The following is a 24,448-nucleotide window of genomic DNA, read 5'->3' as shown; positions in this document are numbered from 1 at the left end:
TCTACAATGTCAGATTAAAGAGTACCATAGCTAATTACTCATGTCAGGTATAGATTTTAACTTATTTGGTCCAGTAAAAAAGTTGGGGCTAAGTTTTCATTTTGTAGTAAAAAAAATATGAGATTTAAACGAGATTCAGTTAAAAAAATCAACTAGAATATAATTATGTTAAATAAACCTATCAGTGTATAAACCTTACATTGACGTATTTTCCTTAAGAGAGTTTTAATCATAATTCACTAATATACACATAGCATTGAGTTCTTCCCATTATAATTATTATAATTTTTAGCAAACTTTTCAGCATCCCTTATAAATAAACATAACAAATGACAAAAATCTGAATATTTTCATCAAACCCTTTTTCTTATCTCTTTTGGTCACTGAATTACTGAGAAAAAAAAGTATTTTTCACTTTCAATTTGAAACTCATGGCAACTTTGAACATCTGATAAACATTTTTCACAGGTTGATTCACTAAAATTAAAAAAGAAAAAGAGAACATGTATAGAAAAATGTCCCCTTGATTTATATTAGACAAGAGAGCTTCTTTGATTTTTCTGACAAACTTTTATTAAAAATAGAATCAGTAACCTTCAGCAGACATTCAGCAGGACTTGACAAAGTTTTGATTGAGGAAAGATTGATTCTCTAAAGTTTGAGTGGTCAGACATGCACTGAATTTGCTGTGGTTCATTGCTACATCCCAGAAAGGATTTCTAGCCATTCTCGCCTAATGAGCTTATTAGTAAAAGGCTGAAAGGATCGCAGATTGTCTATCAAGGAAGATTGTCAGTCACAAGCTGTTAGCAGCTCTGCTGTGATTTATACACCATGAGTAAAGAACAGAATGGTGCTAAAATGCTGCTATTATGTCCCACAGCTTGTGGAGTAACACAAATAAAATATGTGGAGCAAAGGTTTAAAGGAAAAAAATAAGTTCTGAAGAAGAAAATCAAAGGAAATTAGACAGAATAGTGCTTTACCACCTTCCATTTCCTTTAGTGGTAATTATAATGCAGTGGAGAAATCAAGTTACCTGTGGCAATAATAGCCCCAGTCCAAAATGATGCTATTAAACTTCCATCAGAAAAAAAGAAAAAAAATAAAGAAACCTAAAACTAAAAGTCTACTTGACTGCTGTTAGCAACAGGTAGAATTGACTTTTCTCTTTGGAGATGTACTTTTTCCCGTGTCAAAGAGATATTTCGAATTCTCCATTCCACAACCCTTCATGTATACCTTAGTTTAGCTTTAAAATCAGTATTTTATAAAGATGGAGCCAGTACTATCTTGTTGGCAGGTAGGCATCTCTGAACCAGATGAATTTATTGATGAAAGCTTCTCAATTTGACTTAAAGCTTGCAATTCTAACTGGGATATATTTGGTAATTCTTTCATATTCTATTTTAATTCAGATTGTTATACATCTAGTATAATTATATTTGCAAACTTTTCTTTCCTGACAATTGATTAGGAACAGTCTCTAATATCCCTGTCTAAAGTAGATGAAGATTGAATATCACTGCCAATGCTTATTTATTGTAGGTAAAGTGGTTTTGAATTTTTGTTTTAAAAAGGTTTATAGGATCCCTTTCTAATGAATAAACATTTCTTTGCTCTCTACACCCACACCACTGAATTAGTTGATCTTTCAACCTGACACAACTTACTAAGTATCATGCATGCCTGCTCAGTTGTGTCTGACTCTGTGACTCCATGGACGGTGTAGTTTGCCAGGCTCCTCTGTCCATGGGATTTCTCAGGCAAGAATACCAGAGCACATTGCCATTCTCTCCTCCAGGGGATCTTCTAGACTCAGGGACTGAACCCATTTTTCCTGAGTCTCCTTCTTGGCAGGCAGATTATTTACCACCTGGGAAGCCCTACTAAGTATAGTATAATGATCACTGGGGCTGATGAAATTAAATTGACTGTTTTAGGATCCGCACACATCCTTACCAGATGATACTATCAGAGGAAAGAAAGGAGAGTAGGCAGTGATCTAAATGTCCTCCCTAGCGTGATAAATGGAACTCCAGGCAAACAGACTAATGATATTTGGTAGAAAAATGGTCCTTAGTACAGGATGCTCTTAATCAGATATCCCTAGAAAGATGGCTAAAAGCCAAAATCTATGAAGTTAAGAGACATGATTCTCTGAGAAAGTAGTGCATATGCTGAGGTATGAAATGGAGAGGTTTAATAGACCAGATATTTCTGGTGTGTAATAAGAAACCACTTAACTCATTTGGAGACTACTCATCTACTCTGGTCCAGAGGACATATGTTAGATGCTGGAGGAAAGGACCCAGGGAGCTGTTGTCTAAGTCCAGATTTTAGTCTGCTTCTCCGGAAATCATTATAACTTTGAAACTGCTATTGAACCTTGATCTTATTTGTGTAAGTCTAATTTCTTTGAGAGCACAATCAGATTCATGTTAAGTCAATGCTAAAACACTGCTTTTATTATGTCACATGCTTGTCAAAAGCAAAGAACAAAATTCTGTAGTTTGAGCGTTGTAATATTCTTTTTTTTTTTTTTTAAGTAGATACGATTTATTCACAATGACTAGATTTAGTTCTCATACCTATGTACATCATTCTAAATATTTTCAGCTGCAGTCAGACTACTGAAGACCTTTAAGGAGTTAAATACAAAATAAAATATATTTTATTTGAGCCTACCATGCACATTTGGTCTTTTAGCTGATGTTATATGATGAATATATTCCTGTTTACCTATTAGCATACACTAAGGTTCCACTGTGGTCACACCTTTAGAAAGTTACCTTCTAAGGATAAAATATAAATAGATGTCACATTCACTTTATGTGGCTTTTGGGGGGTTGTTATTATATCTTTTCTTTTCAGAGGACATGTATTTCTAATAGTTTCATCTTAGCCAAAAGTCTGCATTTTAGTTTCAAAAAGAGATCCCAATGAATAATGGAAGAAAAATTTCACCTTTGAAGGAGTAAATAGACCACTAAGCAGTTCATCCTGACTTCTCTGCTGAGACTGGAATCATTTAGGGTCTCAACATAACCACTTTTTTGAGCAAGAAGAAACATATCCTCAGTAGTAACATAAATAAACTACTCAGTTTCTTTGTGGTTTAAGTGCCACAGGGATTAGGACAAACACAGGGAATAAAAGGGCGATTCTAGGTACTTTTTTTTTTTTCCTTTTTTAGAAAAGTATATATTTGGAAACATGCATATGTTGTGGGTGTACAGATCTACAAATTTCTACATATTGAACAGACCTGTGTAACCCTACCCAGAATAAGAAGTAACAAATTATCAGCTCCATAGAGGTCTCCCTGTGCTTCCTTCCAGTTGCTAATCTTCCCAGAGTAATCGCCACCCCTGCTGCTTCTATTTTTTTCAAAAAATTTTGTTGAAGTATGGTTGATTTACAATGTTATGTTAATTTCTGCTGTACAGCAAGTGATTCAGTTGTGTCTATATAGATATTCTTTTTCATACTGTTTTCCATTATGATCTATCACAGTCAACCTACCTGACTTCAGGCTCTACTACAAAGCCACAGTTATCAAGACAGTATGGTACTGGCACAAAGACAGAAATATAGATCAATGGAACAAAATAGAAAGCCCAGAGATAAATCCACACACATATGGACACCTTATCTTTGACAAAGGAGGCAAGAATATACAATGGATTAAAGACAATCTCTTTAACAAGTGGTGCTGGGAAATCTGGTCAACCACTTGTAAAAGAATGAAACTAGAACACTTTCTAACACCATATACAAAAATAAACTCAAAATGGATTAAAGATCTCAACGTAAGACCAGAAACTATAAAACTCCTAGAGGAGAACATAGGCAAAACACTCTCTGACATACATCACAGCAGGATCCTCTATGACCCACCTCCCAGAATATTGTAAATAAAAGCAAAAATAAACAAATGGGACCTAATTAAACTTAAAAGCTTCTGCACATCAAAGGAAACTATTAGCAAGGTGAAAAGACAGCCTTCAGAATGGGAGAAAATAATAGCAAATGAAGCAACCGACAAACAACTAATCTCAAAAATATACAAGCAACTCCTACAGCTCAACTCCAGAAAAATAAATGACCCAATCAAAAAATGGGCCAAAGATCTAAATAGACATTTCTCCAAAGAAGACATACAGATGGCTAACAAACACATGAAAAGATGCTCAACATCACTCATTATCAGAGAAATGCAAATCAAAACCACTATGAGATACCATTTCACACCAGTCAGAATGGCTGCGATCCAAAAGTCTACAAATAATAAATGCTGGAGAGGGTGTGGAGAAAAGGGAACCCTCTTACACTGTTGGTGGGAATGCAAACTAGTACAGCCACTATGGAGAACAGTGTGGAGATTCCTTAAAAAACTGGAAATAGAACTGCCTTATGATCCAGCAATCCCACTGCTGGGCATACACACTGAGGAAACCAGAAGGGAAAGAGACACGTTGTAATATTCTTGAAAGACTTTCCACCACTATTCTCTCATATCAATCTTCTGGTTGGCAAAACTTGCTAACTCACAGCCCTGCAAAGTTCTTCAAATATTTTTTTAAATTTTATTTTATTTTTAAACTTTACATAATTGTATTAGTTTTGCCAAATATCAAAATGAATCCACCACAGGTCATCCTTGCACTTTCGTTGATAGTCTTCCCCTCAAGATGTGGCTATAACCTACTACCTTCCCAACAATTACAGTTTAGAAGTGTTTTTTTACTAAACTGAATTCCTACAACTCCTTAATCACTCCCATACTGAGCCCTCACACACTTACATTCCCATAAGTAAAAAAAAAAAATCATGAATCCAAAAATGCATGAGCTTGACTATATAAAAATTTTAAATTTCTTTTGAAAAGAACAAATAATTCCCCAACAAAATAGATTAGGAAAACATTTGTGAGATATATAATACACAAAATGTTAATGCTTCTGTTCTGTAAAAACCACTCAAAATCTATAATGCAAGGAAAATATGAAAGACATGTAAAGAGGTAAAAACATAGAGGAAAATAATCTCAATGCAAATAAATATGAAAATAGTTACATACTTTTATTTAGGCATTAATACCAAGAGCTACAGATTTTCCTAAAAAATTTGAAAGCCAAAATTTGAATATACATCTTTAATGAGGATGTTAGACACAGATATTTTCACATATTATTGCTTTATATGTAAGTAATGAAACCAATAAATTTAAGTAATTTGTCAAAAATTTAAGTGGATATTCCTTTTACCAACTGATTTTTAAAATTGTACTCTTAAAAAAAAATGTACTCTTAGGATGCATAAAACAAAACCATGTCACAGATATAAGGCATATGCACTGAGATATTTATTGAAATAGTTTCCAATAATACAAAATTAAAAATGATTTAAATATAAATCAAGAGAGTTTGACAACACTGGAGTACAGACACTGGAACCTAATGCAGATCTTAAAAATATATGATAGATCTGTAATTATTCTAGGAAAAAGGCCCACTTACAGTGTTAAAAAGTCTCACATCACATATGTTGAATATGATGAGCTTATTGCGATATATATGTGTGTGTGTGTATATACATATATATAATTTGTGATTTAACTATGGAAAGCATACACATACATATGTGCACTATACAGATTGGAAAAGATGCACCAATATTTCATATAACTTTCTGTGATATGTGTATTTAGTGGGATTTCCACTAACCATATACCCTTTCAATATCTATATATTTATATAATATATTTCATTTTTGGAATGAGAGAAAAATTAATGTCTTTGCTACCTTTTTGTTATTAGTTTACCCAAACTCACCCTTACCTCATGGTTATGCTGTATGATTTCATGAAGCCAAACTAAGTCAGAGTGACATGGTAAATGATTCCACTCCGGCTGCAGCCGCTAACAGTGAAAGATTAATAGTCAAGTTTGATCTTGTGGGAGTGAAAGCTATCTCCCCAGTGGATGTTGGATTTCCTGATAAAAGAGTCATCGACAAAACCTGCCTAAATGGAGGCACAGTAAAGACAGCAGCACTCAGAGAACGCTTGGAAGCAGCCATTTCCATTCTATTAGCTGTTTGCAATTACAAGCAGTGTAATCAGTCCGTGTCATCAGGCATTTGATAGGGATCTTTGTTAGAAGGCTCTCCTTTATGTATAGTCAATAAAAATCTATATTACTAATGCAGAGACTTACAATTATCTGATATCATTGAAAGGAATCTGACCAAAAAATGAATAAATGAATGAATGAGCACACACAAATGAACGGAAGAGCAGACGACCTCAGTGAAGTGCATTATGTGACTTCATCGTGGAACAGAGTGATAAAGATTCCGGAAACCTAGAAAACAAACAAACATACACACATACACAGGAGAAGGGAAGAAAGAAAGAAAGAGAAAAGAGACAGAAAGGAAAAAAGAAAAAAGTTCACCCTTATGAAAGTTACTGTCATTCATTTCATTCGTGTCATCTGATGAAAAGTAGAATTGGAATATCATTTGTGTTTTGAGAAGTAATTATACCTGAATAGACTGTGAAAAAATATTCTCAACCAAACTACTATGTTTTTTAAGTTCTGAGTTACAGAAAACTGCTCGGTAGTTTTATGGGCTTCCCTGGTGGCTCAGGGGTTAAAGCGTCTGCCTGGAATGCGGGAGACTTGGGTTCGATCCCTGGGTCGGGAAGATCACCTGGAGAAGGAAATGGCAACCCACTCTAGTACTCTTGCCTGGAGAATCCCATGGAGGGAGGAGCCTCTAGGCTATAATCCATGGGGTCGCAAAGAGTCAGACACAACTGAGCAACTTCACTTCACTTCTGTGTAGTTTTATACTTAAATAATTGGATTGCCCACCCAAGGTGTTGGAGCCCATTGAGGGAAATCAAGTAACATTGACCAGAACGTGGTGTGGTCTGGTTGAGGAGGACACAGCTCTATAAGTCTGAGTGCCCAAATAAGATGCACTGAATTCCAGAAGTAAGCACAGCCTTCTTATTTAACCACCGTCTATAGTGCCTTTATTGTTATTATTACTTATAAATAGTAAGAGTGAGAAAGAGATATAAATGCTCATTATAGATAAAATTTCAATATATTTTTATATCTCTTTATTTCAGAAATAATTAAGGCAAATCAGTTTCAGAATGTTTGGAAATCAGATTTTCTATTTGGATTAACTCTTCCTTTTATGAAATCTTTGAAAATATGTTTTTGCTTTATTCTTCTACCAAATTCTCCCATGTACTATTAAATAATCATTCTAGCTGCTTTTAAGAATACTGAAGTCACAGCTTCCCTTTAAATTTAGATTCTTAACCAAATTCTAAGGTTGTGAATTTCATCACTTCTATTATATTTTTTGATGTAGGTTACTTTTGCAGGAGAAAAGGTATATTTTGTTATTATTTATATTGATATTAATTTGGTATGTAAAATGCTAAATACATAATAAAATTATTCAAGATTAAGATAACCTTAACAGCAATTACATGCACAATGACCTTTTCAATTATAAATTTATCTAGAAGTTCAAATTTTTTTAATAGTTCTCATCTCATGTAAATATAGAGAAATTATGCAAGCATTATTATAACATATTCATAAATTTAAAATGTTATGTGATTTGGTTATATTTGGTTGAAGTATTTCCAATCCTCCCTTGTGTATAACATGTGCTAGAAAGAAGGATATCAGGTTTAGCTAATAGATTTCACCTCCAAAATCAAAGACTGACAGTTTGACCAGAGGCTCTGCAGAAATGATGGTCTTGAAGTTTCCAAGGTGAAGAGAATAGGTTGCACTTTCTTACATCTACCAGAATCCTGACAGCTGATCTACTTTTAAGGGTTTCCTGATGACTCTCCAAAGAGATGCTGCCACCCTTCTCAAAGTTATTAAGGTAGAACTAGTTCCACTGGAAAGAAAAGAACATGGGATAGTTGAAGAGAAGATAAATAATCAAAAATGAATGTTCCTAAAGGAGATTACAAGATGATCCCATTAGCTGTTGATATAGAAAACAATACTTGAACCATTCTAAAACAAAGGTAAATAAACCGCACTCTTGTGAATTTCAAAGTACTGACACTGTGTGTCAGTAAGGTGAATACAGAGGATATAGCAGACGTTGTCAGACACTGAAGAACTATTTGTCTTTTCCAACTTCAAAGTAGACATTTTTGGAACACATGTCCTTAGCTGTAATTGGTTGTCTGTTAGCCATTCAGTTAATTTTTTAACTTATTTTTACTGAAGCAAAACATTCCTAACATATCTCAAAATCTGTATAATTAAAATACAGAATTTTAGTAGCTCTTCAAATTGGGCTTCCTAATTCTTAGCCTCCTTCTTGAAACTACTTCTAATGTTATTTTTATTTTTGCATTGTATTATTGGCTCATCTGTTTTTATGCTTAGGAAAAAACATGCAAATAGCTGTTCTAAAAGATTTTCTTTATTATTATTATTTTTAATACTTAAGATTGAAAATGCAGTACACTCGATAATTTGAATTTGTTTCCTAATAAACAGAAATAGCTTCACATACATGCATCAAGGCACATTTTCCTTTCAACTTGAGCTTGGAATAATACTAATAAAATATTTCCCAGGTTATCAATATCATCCACAATTGATTACTAATTGCTATGAACTGAACTGTGTTCCCGTGAAATTCATTGTTTGAAGATCTAACTCCCAATGTGACTATATTTAGAGATATGGCCTTTAGAGAGGTGATTAAGGTTAAATGAGGTCAGAAGAGTGGAGTTGTGGTCCCACAGGGCTATGGTCCTCATGAGTAGAGGAGGAAATTCTGGGGGTCTCTCTCTCCATGGTTAGTGAAAAAGTGAAAAAGTGTCATCTGCAGCTGGAGGTGAGAGGTTTCCTCAGACAGCAACTGTGTAGCCCCTTGATCTGATGTATAGAATCAAGAAACATGAGAAAATCAATTTCTGTCGTTTAAGTCACCCAATCTGGGGCTTTTTGTTATGGCAGTCCTTGCAGACTAATCCACTAATGGCTTTAAAATTTCCTTCAGTTACTGAATGACAGTTTTTTTTTTTTTTTTTCCATTGGATACTGCAGTTTTGCTTTTCTGAAACTAAAAAAGGATGAATCCATTTCAAGTCATGTGTTCTTTTTTTTTTAATATAGTTTTTTTTTAATTTTATTTTATTTTTAAACTTTACATAATTGTATTAGTTTTGCCAAATATCAAAATGAATCCGCCACAGGTATACATGTGTTCCCCATCCTGAACCCTCCTCCCTCCTCCCTCCCCATACCATCCCTCTGGGTCGTCCCAGTGCACTAGCCCCAAGCATCCAGTATCGTGCATCGAACCTGGACTGGCTTCTCATTTCATGCATGATCTTTTACATGTTTCAATGAGAGGGTGGGAAGATTTGGAATAAAGTCATGTGTTCTTAAAAAAATTGGAGGGAAATGGATGATTTATTAATTATAGGGAAAGCCGGACAGTGCAGTGGTAAAGACTCTGCCTGCCAATGCAGGAGACACAAGAGAAGCAGGTTCCATCCCTGGTCAGGAAGATCCCCTGGAGTAAGAAATGGCAACCCACTCCAGTATTCTTGCCTGGAAAATTCTATGGGCAGTGGAGCCTTGCAGGTACATGGGGTCGCAAAGAGTTGGACACTGCTGAGCAGTATTCACAGGGTATTTATAGACTGTGTGTTTGTTTAGCTGCTCAGTCCTGTCCAACTCTTGGCCACTCCATGGACTGTACCCGCCAGGCTCCTCTCCAGGCAAGAATACTGGAGTGGGTTGCCATTCCCTTCTCCAAGGGATCTTCCTGACCCAGATTTTGAAGTTGGGTCTTCTGAATTTCAAGCAGATTCTCTACTGTCTGAGTCACCAGAAGCAGTAGTGTTTCTTATCTCAGTCTGTGCCAGGTACCCACTCACGAAACTTCTCTTTTAATTCAACCTGCAAAGTATCTCAGTATATTTACTCTACATTATCTCTGTGGCTAAATCCTGGTCTACAGAAAATCTGATAGAGAGCCAAAATTCTGGAGACAGACTGTTTATTCTTCTCTCCCCAGTTGTCCACTTATCGACTGCACTATCTTGAGCAAATTATTTAGCCTGTCTGGAGCTTCAGTTTCCCCTCCAGTGAAACAGTGATAAGAGCCATTGTCTTTTAATGTTCCTGTGTGGAAACAACTCACTAAGTAACGCATTCCTTACACTCTACCTGGTACATTAAAACCTCATGCTCAAAGACAGTGAGCAGTGATTCACCCGAATCTTTCATAGACTATTGCTACGGCTTTCTCTACCAATTTACCCCAATAGATTCTTTAAAAGAAGATATGATCCTTTCATTCTCTTTCTTAAAATATGTCAATGGTTTGCAATTGCTCTCAGTGTTAACAACAGAGGCCAGAATGTAGACTGCCCCACAGGGTCCTGCTGACTTCCCAGCATCTCTCACCGGTGCCCCCTCTCCCTGACTGTCATCAAGTCAAGTGGGTTTCTTGAGCCCTCTTGCGGTACTACCCTGGTGGTTCAGATGGTAAAGCATCTGCCTATAATGCGGGAGGCTCGGGTTCAGTCCCTGGGTCATGAAGATCTCCAGGAGAAGGAAATGGCAACCCACTCCAGTATTCCTGCCTGGAAAAGCCCACGGACAGGGGAGCCAGGTAGGCTATGGTCCGTGGGGTCGCAAAGAGTCGGACACGATGAGCGATTTAAATTTCACTGAGGTACTAAGCTGTTTGCCCTATCAGGGCTAGACCCATTTGCTTTCTCTACTGGGAACAAGTTCTTTACTCTCTTGTCTCAACATAAAATGTATGAGAAATTTTTAGGCGTCTGTCCTGCAGAATAATTTAGGTACCTCCTTCTAATGCAAAGTGACATCTTCTTTACAGACCAACAACACGCCTTCCAATCTAAGTTTTTTTTTTTTTTTTTAATTTAGAGACCATGCCTACCTTGTTTACTGCTAAATCTCAGCATATGTTATAAAGCATCCCATTGATTAAACAATAGGGATATATCTTTTAAATACATAATGGATGAATACAGGAGAGTAAGAATAAATGAATTAACTAATGAATTCATGAAGAACTGACTCTTACTGTGCTAACCTAGTATCTGTGAAAATGCCAATTCTTCTAAACTTTAATCACAATTATGAAGTAGTATTTTAATTGTTTTCCAAAGAATTTCTAAGTAAGGAAAATTTTATCTCAAATGCCTCTTTTTACAAATACAATTACCATAAGCCAGAAAGATGCTATAACTATCTTAGGGTTATAAACAAGCTTCTTGGCACATATATGCTTAGTACACCCTGCTTCTAATGCAAAGTCTGGAATCCTGATTTTTAAGATTTAATGCATTTGTTCCAAATATATCTTATACAAAACTAGTTAGCATATATTTTAGGTAAAAATAGGGAACAATTGCAGGCTTGCATTTTTTTATGTCTGCTATTATACACAGCACATTCTAATAATTCTGAAAATAATATTTGAATTAGTGCTTTGGTTAGCAGGACTAGAGAAGAAAAAGAAAGACCAGAATAATAGAGGTGAAAGTTGCAACATTTGTCATTTACATGGCATATTTTTTTCTTCCTAAGCCAAATGTTAACACTTCTCCTTTTGTTACTTTTCAAAAGATTCAAAAAAAATCTTTAACTTGAATATGTATTTTATTTTGAGCTTTTTAAAGAAAAGATGATAACTTTCTAAAAAAATTATTTGAGACTTCACAGCAACACCATAGACCATTGTTCATTTATCTCTAACATATAATATTAAATATTAGATACAGAAATGCATCACTTATATGTGGAATCTAAAAATAATATAACAAACTAGTGAAGAGAACAAAAAGGAAGCAGACTCACGGATTTAGACAACAAACTTGTGGTTACCAGTTGGGGGACAGAATGTGTCAGGGTCAATAAAGGGCAGGGATTAAGAGACACAAACTATTAGGAATAAAATAATCTATAAGGATATATTGTGCAGCATAAGGAATATAGCCAATGCTTTATAATAGCTATAAATAGAGTATAACCTTTAAAACTTGTGAATCACTATATTGTACACCTGGAGTATAACCTTTAAAAACTTGTGAATCACTATACTGTACACCTGTGTCTTATATATTATTGTACATCAAGTATACTTCGATTAAAAAAAATATTCAGAGTCATTATGCTGTAATAAGAGAAAGTGAAACTTAAGATCAACCAATCAGGAACAGCCAACCAGGCTTTCCCAAATAAAGCAATGTCTTAAGCTCTAGCCAATCAAACAATTACTTTGCTTCGCTTCAGCATCACCCTTATAAAACCTTGCCCTTAGCTCCTTTCAAAGTTGTCCTAATTACCTTTGGCTAGTGCTATCTGATTCAAATACATAAAATAAGATCAAACAAAATCTTGAAAACTTTCATGTTCCTTAGTTTACTCTTTAACATTACAAAGATAGGATCAGTCTTGAAATTCAACCAAGAGATGATTCACTGGCTTGGTTTTGAAGTAAATAAGTCCAAGTTGAAGCCAAATGTGAACCAATCTATACAAGATATAATAAAAACTAATGTTAATGAAAAGTTATAACATCATTGAAAATACTTCAACACTCTGCATTGAGAGGGGAATAACTGTGAAAAACTTTAATTAATTTCTAGAGATTCCCTGGTTATCACATGGCAAAGCATGTCATACCTGTGTATTTGAAAACTTTGCGGACATCCTTATCTAAACTGCTTGAAAAATCTACTAAATAGATAATTTCAATAGGTTTTGAGCTGTTGGTTTAAAATTACATATTCACACAGTCCACAAGAACGATGCACAACAGGGAAGAACAAAGGAATTATACTAGTCAAAAAATTAAGCAATAAATAATTATTGTGGTAAAAAATAAGTAAATAATAAAACTAATTATCAATATTGACTCAGATTCAGACCCTACCTTGTTCATATCAAAGCATTAAAGTTTATTTTTCAAAATTAATGAACCATATTCAACCACATTGTTCATTTTGAAAAAATACCCAAGATTGGATCATTAATGTATGAAATAAAATAATTTAAATTATTTTACTAAAAACTCATTCTCATTGTCTTAAAAATTCCATGTTTATATATGCATTTAATATGTATGCTATATTTGTGCAATGTTACATATAGGAAAGATATTTTGAAATTTGCAAGGCATGAGAACTGATCCTTTGTTTCCATGATTGCTGTTACGATTGTTATAATATTTGGTTGAAAGACCAGCATGGCTTTATGATCTTGTTATGTTTTCAGATGTTCTCTCTTTCAACTGCATTTAGCAAAGGAGTGAAAAATATAATGAATAAAACACTTAATAAGGCATAGTTGGTTATAATATGAAGGAATTATTAATTTCTTGTTTTGCTTAAATTTGGGATTCTATCCAACTAAAAGACATGGTAAAGCTTTCACTTGTATCAGTAAGTTTGTTTCAAGATTCCCATTTTCTTCTTCCCAAACAGAGTGGCAATTAATTAGCACCTTTTAAATTTTCTTGACGCAACTAGATGTTTTTTTTTTTCTTTTAAAGCAAATTAATTAGTTTAAAATGTATTAGGCATTCTTAGCATGTTAGGACTTGCATACCACTGAGATAGTTGAAATTATTGTATTGTGCATATTTGAAATTAGAAATCTGCTATCAAATTGGAAAATGTTTGGTCAAATAATAGAAGTTCTTTTGTCATGGGAAGAATTGTTTTGTTTTATTTTTCTTTTCAGAAGACAGAGTGATAATGAATAATTTATAGCTATTATAATACTATTGACTCCATGACTTTGTTCAAATTGTTCTCATTTCTAGAGTTTCTTTTGATATTCTCTGCTCTTAGTTATATTTCAAGCTAAAAGTATACTTTTGATATTAAAGGACTTCTGCAAAAAAACCTCAGATTATAGACTAAGCTTAATTTTCACTTTGATCTTTCATATATAATATTTCTGCTCCTAAAGTGAAAGTGATAGTTGCTCAGTCGTGTCTGATTCTTTGCGACCCCTTGGACTGTATCCTGCCAGGCTCCTCTGTCCATGGAATTCTTTAGTCAAGAATACTGGAGTGGTTTGCCATTCCCTTCTCCATGGGATCTTCCCAACCTAGGGATTAAACCCAGGTCTCCTGCATTGCAGGCAGATTCTTTACCATCTAAACCATCAGGAAAGCCCCTGCTCCTAAAAGCCACCTTTAGAATAACTGAGGAGTAAAATGTTACTTTTTCAGCTTCTCTGAGTGTAACTGGACCATCTGTGCTGCCAGTCTCTGGACTCTATCATGACATGACTGGATGATCAAAAGTTTAAACACTTAAATAAGAAACCAGTGATTGTCATTATTTTCGTAGGTTCTTCAGGCTATTTCAGGATTTTTCCAGAAAGGTCAGACTTGTGAGCTGTGCCAAGGCCAGCCTGGTTCCCAGGTGCAGAAGCACTTCAGAAATCCACACCTTCCTTTCAGTAAACCCTGTAAATTTCTGCCCAGATACTGTTCCCCCATCAGAGAAATGAAATTAACTAGGGCCACACTTTCTTTCAGCCTGATGACAAGAAGAATTAAACTGCCTTCCTCCAGAGAGCGTCAACTCTGTGGAAAAGCTTTCTCACTCTGTGTGTGCTGTCATCTAATTCAATTAAACCCAAGGCTTTTCACCTTTTAACTTTAATGAAGAGTTACCCATCACCTCTTTCCATACCATAACACCTAATTCAAGCCCTCCTAACTTGGAGGGTTACCTACAAGGGCTCCTAGACTCAGGCAGCGGACGTTGGTCCTTTGGGTACTCTCTCGTATTCCAGTTGGCTTGAGTCTAACCCTCCAACTGTATTGGCAATGAAGAATCATAAGAAGAAAAATGCTACCTCAGTAGAGCTAAAATTAAAATATTGATTGCTGTCTAATTTATGTGTGAGCACAGAGCCATCTTTTTATTTCATTACAAGTCCAAAAGATTCACACTGACTCTATTCTTCATATACACTTCATGCTGTATTTCTCTTAAATGCTAAGAATGAAGTGCTCAGCACTTCCCGTCAACATCCTTGAAGGACACTCCTGAGAATAAACACACCGGTGCTTTACTTTGTTTATTAATTCCCTTCTTCTGTAGGGAACTAAACCACACATGCCATCCATATTGCATAAGCACTCCTTTATTTGCAAACCTTTATGAGATTTTCACTTAATAAACCTTGACACATTTTGCAGTCGGTGATATTAATAGCCACCCGGGAGCAACTTCAGTGGGTCATGTTTGATGGAATACTAACTCCCACTCCAGGCTTGGTGACACCCCTGAGTGTCCCTAATTATCACATGGGCTCTTGTGAAATTCTAAAATGACTCTCAGAAGAAAATTAATTTTAATTAGCTTTAATTTTGAAAAATACATCCTGCACGACATTTTCCGTGGCCGAAACGTCCACAGTCAAACATGGGATGTCATAATGCTGAAATCCTGTCCCCAGGATGCCCTTTTGCTCCATGAACATGGTTCGAGCACCCACTCTGTGCCATGGGCTGAGTCAGGACCAATGAGTGTCCAAAGATGCATTAGAAATAGTGACTGTTATTGAGAGTTTAACCTCTTATGGGGACAGAAGCATATGAATAACAAAGTAAGCTGTGAGAAATTTAATTTGCTAAAATACAAAGTTTTGCCATGGGATTGTTGAGGAAGGCACAATTAATTTTGATGGAATATGTCAAAGCAGGCCTTAGGAGGAAGGCAAATGGCATCAAGGCTTTGAAAAGTAAACACGATGCTGGGGAGTTGATGATGGAGAGGGGATACTGCCTCTGCTCCTAAATGGGCAAATGCAAAGACCCAGAGAAGTAAGCATGTATGAGGGAGAGTCTTGTGAGAATATAATGATTTTGGATCATTTAAAAATAATGTTATCTTTTAAAATGAGTATAAACCATGAGTATGATAACTCATAAGCAAATAACAGTTCTTCCTTCCACCACTTACCTTGAGCCAAAGCTCACCTAGATTGTAGATCTTCTGAAATGTGAGCATGATTTCTTGTAGGCCTGTGTTAGTAAGTGGACATAGCAATATACGCTGATTTTATTAAGTGTATTATTATTACTAATATATTAGAACTTCCCAGGTGGCACTAGTGGTAAAGAATTCACTTGCTTATGCAGGAGACAGGCACAGGTTCAATCCCTGGGTGGGGAAGATCCCCTGGAGGAGGAGCTGGCAACCCACTCCAGTATTCTTGCTGGGAGAATTCTATGAACAGAGGAGCCTGGTGAGCTGCAGTCCATGGGATTGCAAAAAGAGTCAGACATGATTGAGCACTGAGCATGCAATAGGATGTGATGGGTCTAGGTGAGCCATTAAATCTAAAATTCTCTTTAAAAACAGAGTACTGTTCTCCCTCTGCTCAATAGAAACTTAGTTGATACTTCAGGCTCTATCTGGAGTTTTATGTTGACCTTATATCACTGCATGCAATTAGTCAATGTATTAAAAATAACCATCTGCCTTTGGGATTTAAAAACAGGCCAGCACTTTGGTGCTAACACTGCAGTTTAATGAAGGATAATGATATTGAAGCATCCGATACCATTTCCAATGAAGCCCAGCTCTTTCTCCACATGCTGTTGTTTTGGAGAATGGGGAGGCCCCTTCTTTGTGAGTCATACTGTGGGATGAACTACTTATAGGCTGTAGGAGCAGACCTCCTGGGTTCAAATGAGAAGTGACTTTGGGCAGGGCACTTCCTCTCTCCATGCCTCAGTTTTTAGTCTCTATGTGGATGAGAGGACATTCATTCAAGCATGCATGCATGCTAAGTCACTTCAGTCATGTCCAACTCTTTGCAACCCCATGGACTATAGCTGCCAGGCTCCTCTGTCCGTGGGATTCTCCAGACAAGAATACTGGAGTGGGTTACCATGCCCTCCTCCCACCCATCTTCCCAACCCAGGGATCGAACCTGCATCTCTTCTAACTCCTGCATTGGCAGGCAGGTTCTTTCTTTACCACTAGGGCCACCTGAAAAGTTCTACTTCATTCACATGGTTGTCATAAAAATGAAATGAGCTAACCCATGATGTTCAGTGTCTGGCACTCAGCCTTCAGCTTCAACTGTTATTTTCATTGGTAGTGTTGTTATTCTGGTCCTTATACTTAAGAATTATGTGTCCTTGGATCTCTTACGTTTTGATTACTTCATTTCCATAATAGGAAAACTACACCAACATTTAAGCAATTATATTAAACAATGAAATCTGTGTTGGATGTGAACTTCTACTGGCTCACTATAGAACAAATAGTTGTATTGAACAAATGGCACCCCACTCTTTTATTTCGGATGCTGGAAAGTAGTTGGAGAGACTTGCATACTTCCAGGGAAAAAGAATTATCACCGTTTTTATGTTTATTCTGCCCTTGTTGCTCAGGCACTAAGTTGTGTCTGTATCTTTGCGACCCCATGGACTGCAGCACACCAGGCTACCCTGTCCTTCACTATCTCCCAGAGTTCACTCAAATTCATGTCTGTTGAGTCAGTGATGCTATCTAACCATCTCATCCTCTGCCACCATTTTTTTTTCTTTTGCTTTCAGTCTTTCCCAGCATCAGGGTCATTTCCAGTGAGTCAGCTCTTGGCATCATGTAGCCAAAATATTGGAGCTTCAGCTTCAGCATCATCATAGGGTTGATTTCCTTTAGGATTGACTGGTTGATGTCCTTGTAGTCCAAGGGACTCTCGAGTCTTCTCCAGCACCACAATTCAAAAGCATCAGTTCTTCGGTGCTCAGCCTACTTTGTGGTCCAAATCTCACATCTGTACTTGACTAGTGGAAAAACCATGACTTTTAATATACAGAGCTTTGTCAGCCTAAGAAAGAATAAATACTTCTCTTGGTATACAAAGAATGTTTCTTTTGTGTTTATGAACAATCTTAACACTGACTCAACAGTCCAAGAATTGAGCAGGTTTTATTTCAACATCTTTCCATGGGACTCAGCTAGGAGATAAAGGTGTATCCAGGTCATCTGGCATTTTAAAATGAGAGCAATGTTAATGAAATAGAGAACCATTAACTTGAAAACTGCCACTGGTATTCAGAGGATTCTATAAAAATGCCTAATTGTGTTTTTTCTAACTGATTTTGTTTATATCTAATAAAAAGACTAGCAAATTCTCATTGGGAGGAAATTATGGGCTTCTCTCTCTGTCAGTCATTTTCTCTGTAGTTCTCTTTCATTACAAATTTAACATTTACTCATCATGAGCTTTTTTGCAAAGTGGTTATGTTTCAATTCAAAAATCTTTAAACTGGTTAAATTTCAAGATCAGCACACACATAGGCACACAGTTGTAATATGTGTGTATACTTATTTGTGTATGTATACAAACTTATATTTTTGCTACCAAGTTTCTTTTTATGCTGTCAGTCTTATACTTTTATGGAAGCATAGAAAGAATATTAAAAGCAAAGGAATGTTACAGTGGTGCTAACTATCCTTACTTTACAAAAATAAATAATAATTAAGCAATCAGCATAATGGTTGTTACTACAGTTACTGCCTCACTCTTCCCCGCTTCACTTTTTTCTGTCCTGGGCATATTGGCCTTCCCTTGGCTAATGTGTCTCACCAGCCTCCTTAATGGCTCAGAGCTTTTTTGCAAACGTTTCCTCTCATCAGCCAGCACTTTCCCAAGCCCCATCTGTCTCTTGCTTGTATAAGTTATTCATCCTTCATTAAAGAAGATTTCACAGGCCCCCTTTTACAAGACTTTCCCCTGTGGCCTAACACACGGAATGGCTTTTTCTTCTTAGATCTTTTCACATGAACAGCTACATATTATTTGTGTCACTTTTTCATCAATGCAGGGAATACATATTTGTTAACTGCATATATTATTCATTAAGGAAATATTTCTTAACTATCTTGGCCCAGGACCAAGCACATGGCTTCGGATCTCATTCCATGAGCAGGGACTGTGAGTATAGACCTGGGCAGCTGCAAAGACCATGAGCTGTGGCTCCTCTTTGGGCAGCCCCCTCTCACATCTTGTGCTCTTATAATTCAACAGGGGATTATTGAAGAACAGGAATATTGGACAGCAGTTTACCAACAACCAAGGCTAGTAAAACTTAAAAGAAGTTGCATGTGATAGAATTATTACTGAGCAACTTAAGAAAGCTGAGAGCCGAAGAATTGATGCTTTTGAACTGCGGAGTTGGAGAAGACTCTTGAGAGTCCCTTGGACTGCAAGGAGATCCAACCAGTCCATTCTGAAAGAGATCAGTCCTGGGTGTTCACTGGAAGGACTGATGTTAAAGCTGAAACACCAATATTTTGGTCACCTGATGCGAAGAGCTGATTCATTTGAAAAGACCCTGATGCTGGGAAAGACTGGTGGTGGGAGAAGGGGATGACAGAGGATGAGATGGTTGGATGGCGTCACCGACTCGATGGACATGGGTTTGGGTGAACTCTGGGAGTCGGTGATGGACAGGGAGGCCTGGTTGCCTCCCTGGCCTTTGCGTCCATGGGGACGCAAAGAGTCGGACACAACTGAGTGACTGAACTGAACTTAAATTTAACAGATAATATCAGTAACTAAAATTAGGTCTTAGATTTGTATTTGGCTTCTGCTTTTCAAATAGATTTTCCATTCACCGTCACATTCCACCTTCTTTAGAACAAGGAAGATGATTTCCAAAAAAATTAACAATGCATCCAAGGTCATTTATCTTCTAAGATATCAATTGGGTACTTGAACTGTAAGATTCCAGTGCAATTGTTACTACTTTCCCAATGCCTCTCTATCTAGGAATTCAGTTCACCTTTCTTTTCTAATATTATTAGCCATGTTTCTATACCTTGAACATTATAAATCTGTTCTCTGTAACAGAATAACACAAGAGGGATGAGGATCTAAAGCATATGACTCTATTGAGCCTAGGACCGAGGCAAATCCCACCTGCAAATTTAAAGCAAATGCAGACAAGTAATGCTTATTTTTTAAGCATAAATTATTAGTAGTCACATCTGGGCACTGAGAAACTGAGAATCAGAAAGTGTAAATTCTAGTTCAAGATCACACAGTTCACTGAGAAAGCTGGAATTCAAATCCAGGATGTTCTGATTATGAATGCCAGAGTTATCATTATACTCAAAAGTGGGAGATTTATTACTTTGTATGCATAGGACAGATGTTCTTTTTAAAATGTTTATAACTTTTCATTTTCACTTAAGTATGGCATTTAAGCATAGAAATTCCTTAGATTATATGTTCAGCTCAGACTGAAAGATCTGGAAAAAGAAAAACAACTAGTCTCAGTAGAAATTTACGTCTTCTTACTGGCACTCTTCTTGCTAAGTATAGGACAAACGAAATCGCTGCAGTTCTGTGAAAGATTTCAGAGGACTGGGAGAAAGAGATTCTCATTTTCTGTTAAGAATTGTGATGCTGGCTATTTATAGACCAATATGCAGACGTCTACTGGTATAATAAACCTAGTCATCGAAGAAATTAAGTTAAATTAGCTACAGTTTAAATGAAGATATTTAGAATGTATAACCAGCAAGCATGAGCAAAAATGTTACCACAATCCTAGGAGTAATCGTATTTCCTGTTTAAGAACTGTAAGAAAGATATGTTATACAGGCATTGGGTTTGCAGATTCCCTAGACAAGGAAATCTACACAAGCTTCAAAAGTTAATTTGTATAAAATACTTAAGAACCCTGGGTTTGTTCTATAGACACAGTGACATTTTTAGTGGGTCTTTTTGCAAATCCTCAGTGATTAAAGGGACTTTTGACTCTGGAGCTTTCAACATTTGGCACACACACATCAAAGGTTAGAAACACAGCATCTCTTTTATTTCATATCAGAGAATGGGAATTTATCTATATTAATTGAAAATGACAAGAACTCAGCAAAAATAATAATCATCAACAAAAATAACCTGGTTTAAAAAATAATATTTAAATTATATAATTCAGAGAGTCAAAGTGATAGATTGTAAATATGCATGCTTCAAGATCGCGTGGTTCCAAACATTATTTACTCTACTTGAGATACAAAATCCAGGAAAACACATATGGGATTTTCTTGAATGTGTCACAATTCACTCTTAGTTGGGAAGATGACGTGTGACAACAAAAATTCGTATGAAGATATTTCCTCAATGACAGTGAATATGTTAATTTTAAAAAGGATTACAAATTCTAGGTAGTATATCATGTGTCTACTACACTCGTAATCACACTGTCATTGGTGTATTAGTTTTCCTTGACTGTGTAAAAAGTTACCTCAAATGTAACAGCTGGAAACAACATTTATTTATTTTCTCAAAGTGCTGCAGGCTCAATTGGGTTTTCTAGTCTTAAAAAGGCCAAAATCATTTAAAAAATTCTTCCTTCCCCTCTCTTTAAATTCTATCAGTATTTCAGGATCCTTTTAAATACCACCATGAAACCTGGGGGAATTTTCTCATTGTTTCTGGTACCTTTCTTCTAAGCAAATGCAGTATATGTAGTTCGTATTATGCAAAACTGGATAAGATTAATATAGTTTTATTCTTGTACTTAAGTTTTGGCATATTTTAAAACTGTGCCAAACTAGATTATGAGCTATCACAGAGTGTTTATTTCATAAATACCTCATATCACTCACAGCATCAACCAAAGTTTTAAATACACAGCAAATAATGCTTGTTAGTTTTTCCCTACATATGAGCATTCTAATGTAGAATGCAGTGTCAAAACATACATGCGTGCATGCATGTGTGCTCAGTCACTCAGTCATGTCTGACTCTTTCCAACCCTATGGACTCTAGCCCAACAGGCTCCTGTGTCCATGGGATTTTCCAGGCAAGAATATGTGAGTGGGTTGCCATTTCCTCCTCTAGGGGATCTTCTTGACCCAGGGATCGAACCTGCATCTTCTGTATCACATGCATTGGCAGGTGGATTCTTTACCACTGAGCCACCTGGGATCAAAACAGATGATCAAAACAGAATAATTTCCCCTTGAACCTGGGATGGTCTTCTTGTTTTACATTCAAGGAAGTACTTCCTTTTTAAAACCCTTTGGTTTACCTTTGCATTCTCTCTTATTCCTGTCCAGCGCTGCCTTTTGTCCATACAAATTTTTCAACTTGGTGACAAGGTGAAATCTGTAACTGGAAGGTTAACAATTGTAGGCATGTGGAAGAGATTGATTATGAAAAGTGAGGTAAAACTGCAGAAAATTCAGTATCACACAAAAATTTCATGTGGATCCCTCAGCACTAGCTTTTTGTGCCCCTGGTAGATATAATTTGGAACAATTTGGTGGTTTAATAAGAGCTCTGGCACTAACTAAAAGGTTTTCAAGCTTCAGGGTGTAGCATCTGAACATGCTCTTCAGGTGCCAGATTGGGCTGCCCTGGAGTTGATAGGGATTTGATGAACTCGTATGTATGTACAGCATGCATAGATGAAGAGACAGGGCCGGGGGAGCGGGCAAAGCCACTGAGAAAGAGAACTGATGGCAAATAACACCTGAATAGCCTGCAAAGTGACAAAATTCAGTGGACCCAGAGCCAGCCCATTAAGGAGCATGGTTTGAGCCATCAAGCTGAGACATCTGGCCATGCTACCTTGGCCACTGATAGTGAAATAAAGACAGACGATTCTGGATCCAGTGATAATTCGGATGGCTTTTCAATGCCCCCTGACATTTCCACTTCAAGAATATACCAGAACATTTCTTTGTTTGATGTCTATTTTGCTTTTTCATTTTAATCAATTGCAATAATAGAGTTATATATTTTAATGGCATTTCTTCCCAAATTTAGAGGTCATCTCTCAAAGACAAAGTGACACTGACTTCCCCCTCACAAGATATTTGGAATAAGCTAAGATGGCCATATCTAAAAAACTTTTCTAGTAAAACAATGGACACTTCTTCCACATAAGGACTTTTTAAATTTAAACAGAAAGTGCAGTGAATTAATATAGCATGAGTCTCAAACTTGTGCTTCCTCTGAATGTCCCAAGTCTGGTTAATCTGTGCTCCCAGAGGAATGACTTACACCTGCCAGAGCTTATATTTTGATGTGAAGTGTTAAAGAGAGTCCTGACATGTTATCTCCTGGCTGTGGACCTCAACTTTGGATAGTAGAAAAGTCACAGCTTGTGGTTAAGGATATTTGTGATTTCAATGATCACGTTTCCAAAGGGGAACGTACAAATAGTTGTGACTGCTTTCATTCAAAACTTTATTTTTTTTTTTAGTATATGAATTAAAGACAGCTTTTCAATGAGCAAAGCCAAACAATTCTTTTCATTCCTAATCTGGATTCAATTTTAGATTTGTAATCAGTATAAATCTGTTGAGTTAATAATGGTAAAGCATACTACTTTTTTTGAATAAAGAATAAAGAAGCCAATGAAATGTAATTTTGAACTTCCAGCATAACAGCTTTGGAGGTTGGTAAACTGGTCTTAGGGAAGCTTCATTCGGATGGAAGGAAGATACTAGGGGCTCAAGTATCCAAAATGACCTGAGTTCAAGTGACTGATAGAGGATGGTGGAAGGTTGTAATCTGGATCTTTTGGCGGGGGGAGGTTAAATCATGAGGACCAACTTCTTTTCTTTTCTTTGTTTCCTTGAATAGGAACTAAAGTCCAATTAGAGCTGTTAACTCTTGTTTGTCTTGAGCCAGATCATTTCTAGGGGATAAATGCTCTCCTGGGAGTGGAGGCAGGAGAGGAAATTGATAGTCTTCTCTTCACACAGTACATCAAATCAGTAGGTCCATTTCCTTAGCAGTGGTGCTGGCTCTCTGTGTATGCATTCGGGGGTGATGGGCAGCTTTTCATTGGTCTTTCTCAATGCCTACATTTCTGGTCTTTCTCAATGCCTATGTCTAAGGAGCCACTGTACAGGAAAAACCCTGACTTCTATTCAATAGAGTGTATGGATCTTTCTCAGTACACAGATGAATATATTAATGACCCCTCATGCACCAACAATTCAGATCCAGAATTTACCTAATTGCCCTCAGTCTCAGAGAGCTTCTGTAGGACTCTGTTCTAGATGCCACCTGGGCAGCCTTATTTTATTTACCCGCATTGTGTTGTGCAAAGCTGGGCTTTCCTGGCTGCTCAGTGGTAAAGAATCCACCTGCTGGTGCAGGAGACATGGATATGATCCCTGGGTCTGGAACATCCCCTGGAGGAGGAAATGACAGCCCACTCCAGTTTTCTTGCCTGGGAAATCCCATGAACAGAGAAGCCTGGTGGGCTACAGTCCATGGTGTCACACATGACTTAGTGACTACAACAATAGTGTGTGAAGCCAGTCCTTAGGACTGGCTTATTTATTGATAATTCTCCACTCTGTCTACCAGAACTG

Source organism: Bos indicus x Bos taurus, chromosome 24, assembly GCF_003369695.1.
Source record: "Bos indicus x Bos taurus breed Angus x Brahman F1 hybrid chromosome 24, Bos_hybrid_MaternalHap_v2.0, whole genome shotgun sequence".
Lineage (NCBI taxonomy): Eukaryota > Metazoa > Chordata > Mammalia > Artiodactyla > Bovidae > Bos > Bos indicus x Bos taurus.
Note: the sequence above shows the minus strand (reverse complement) of the source record.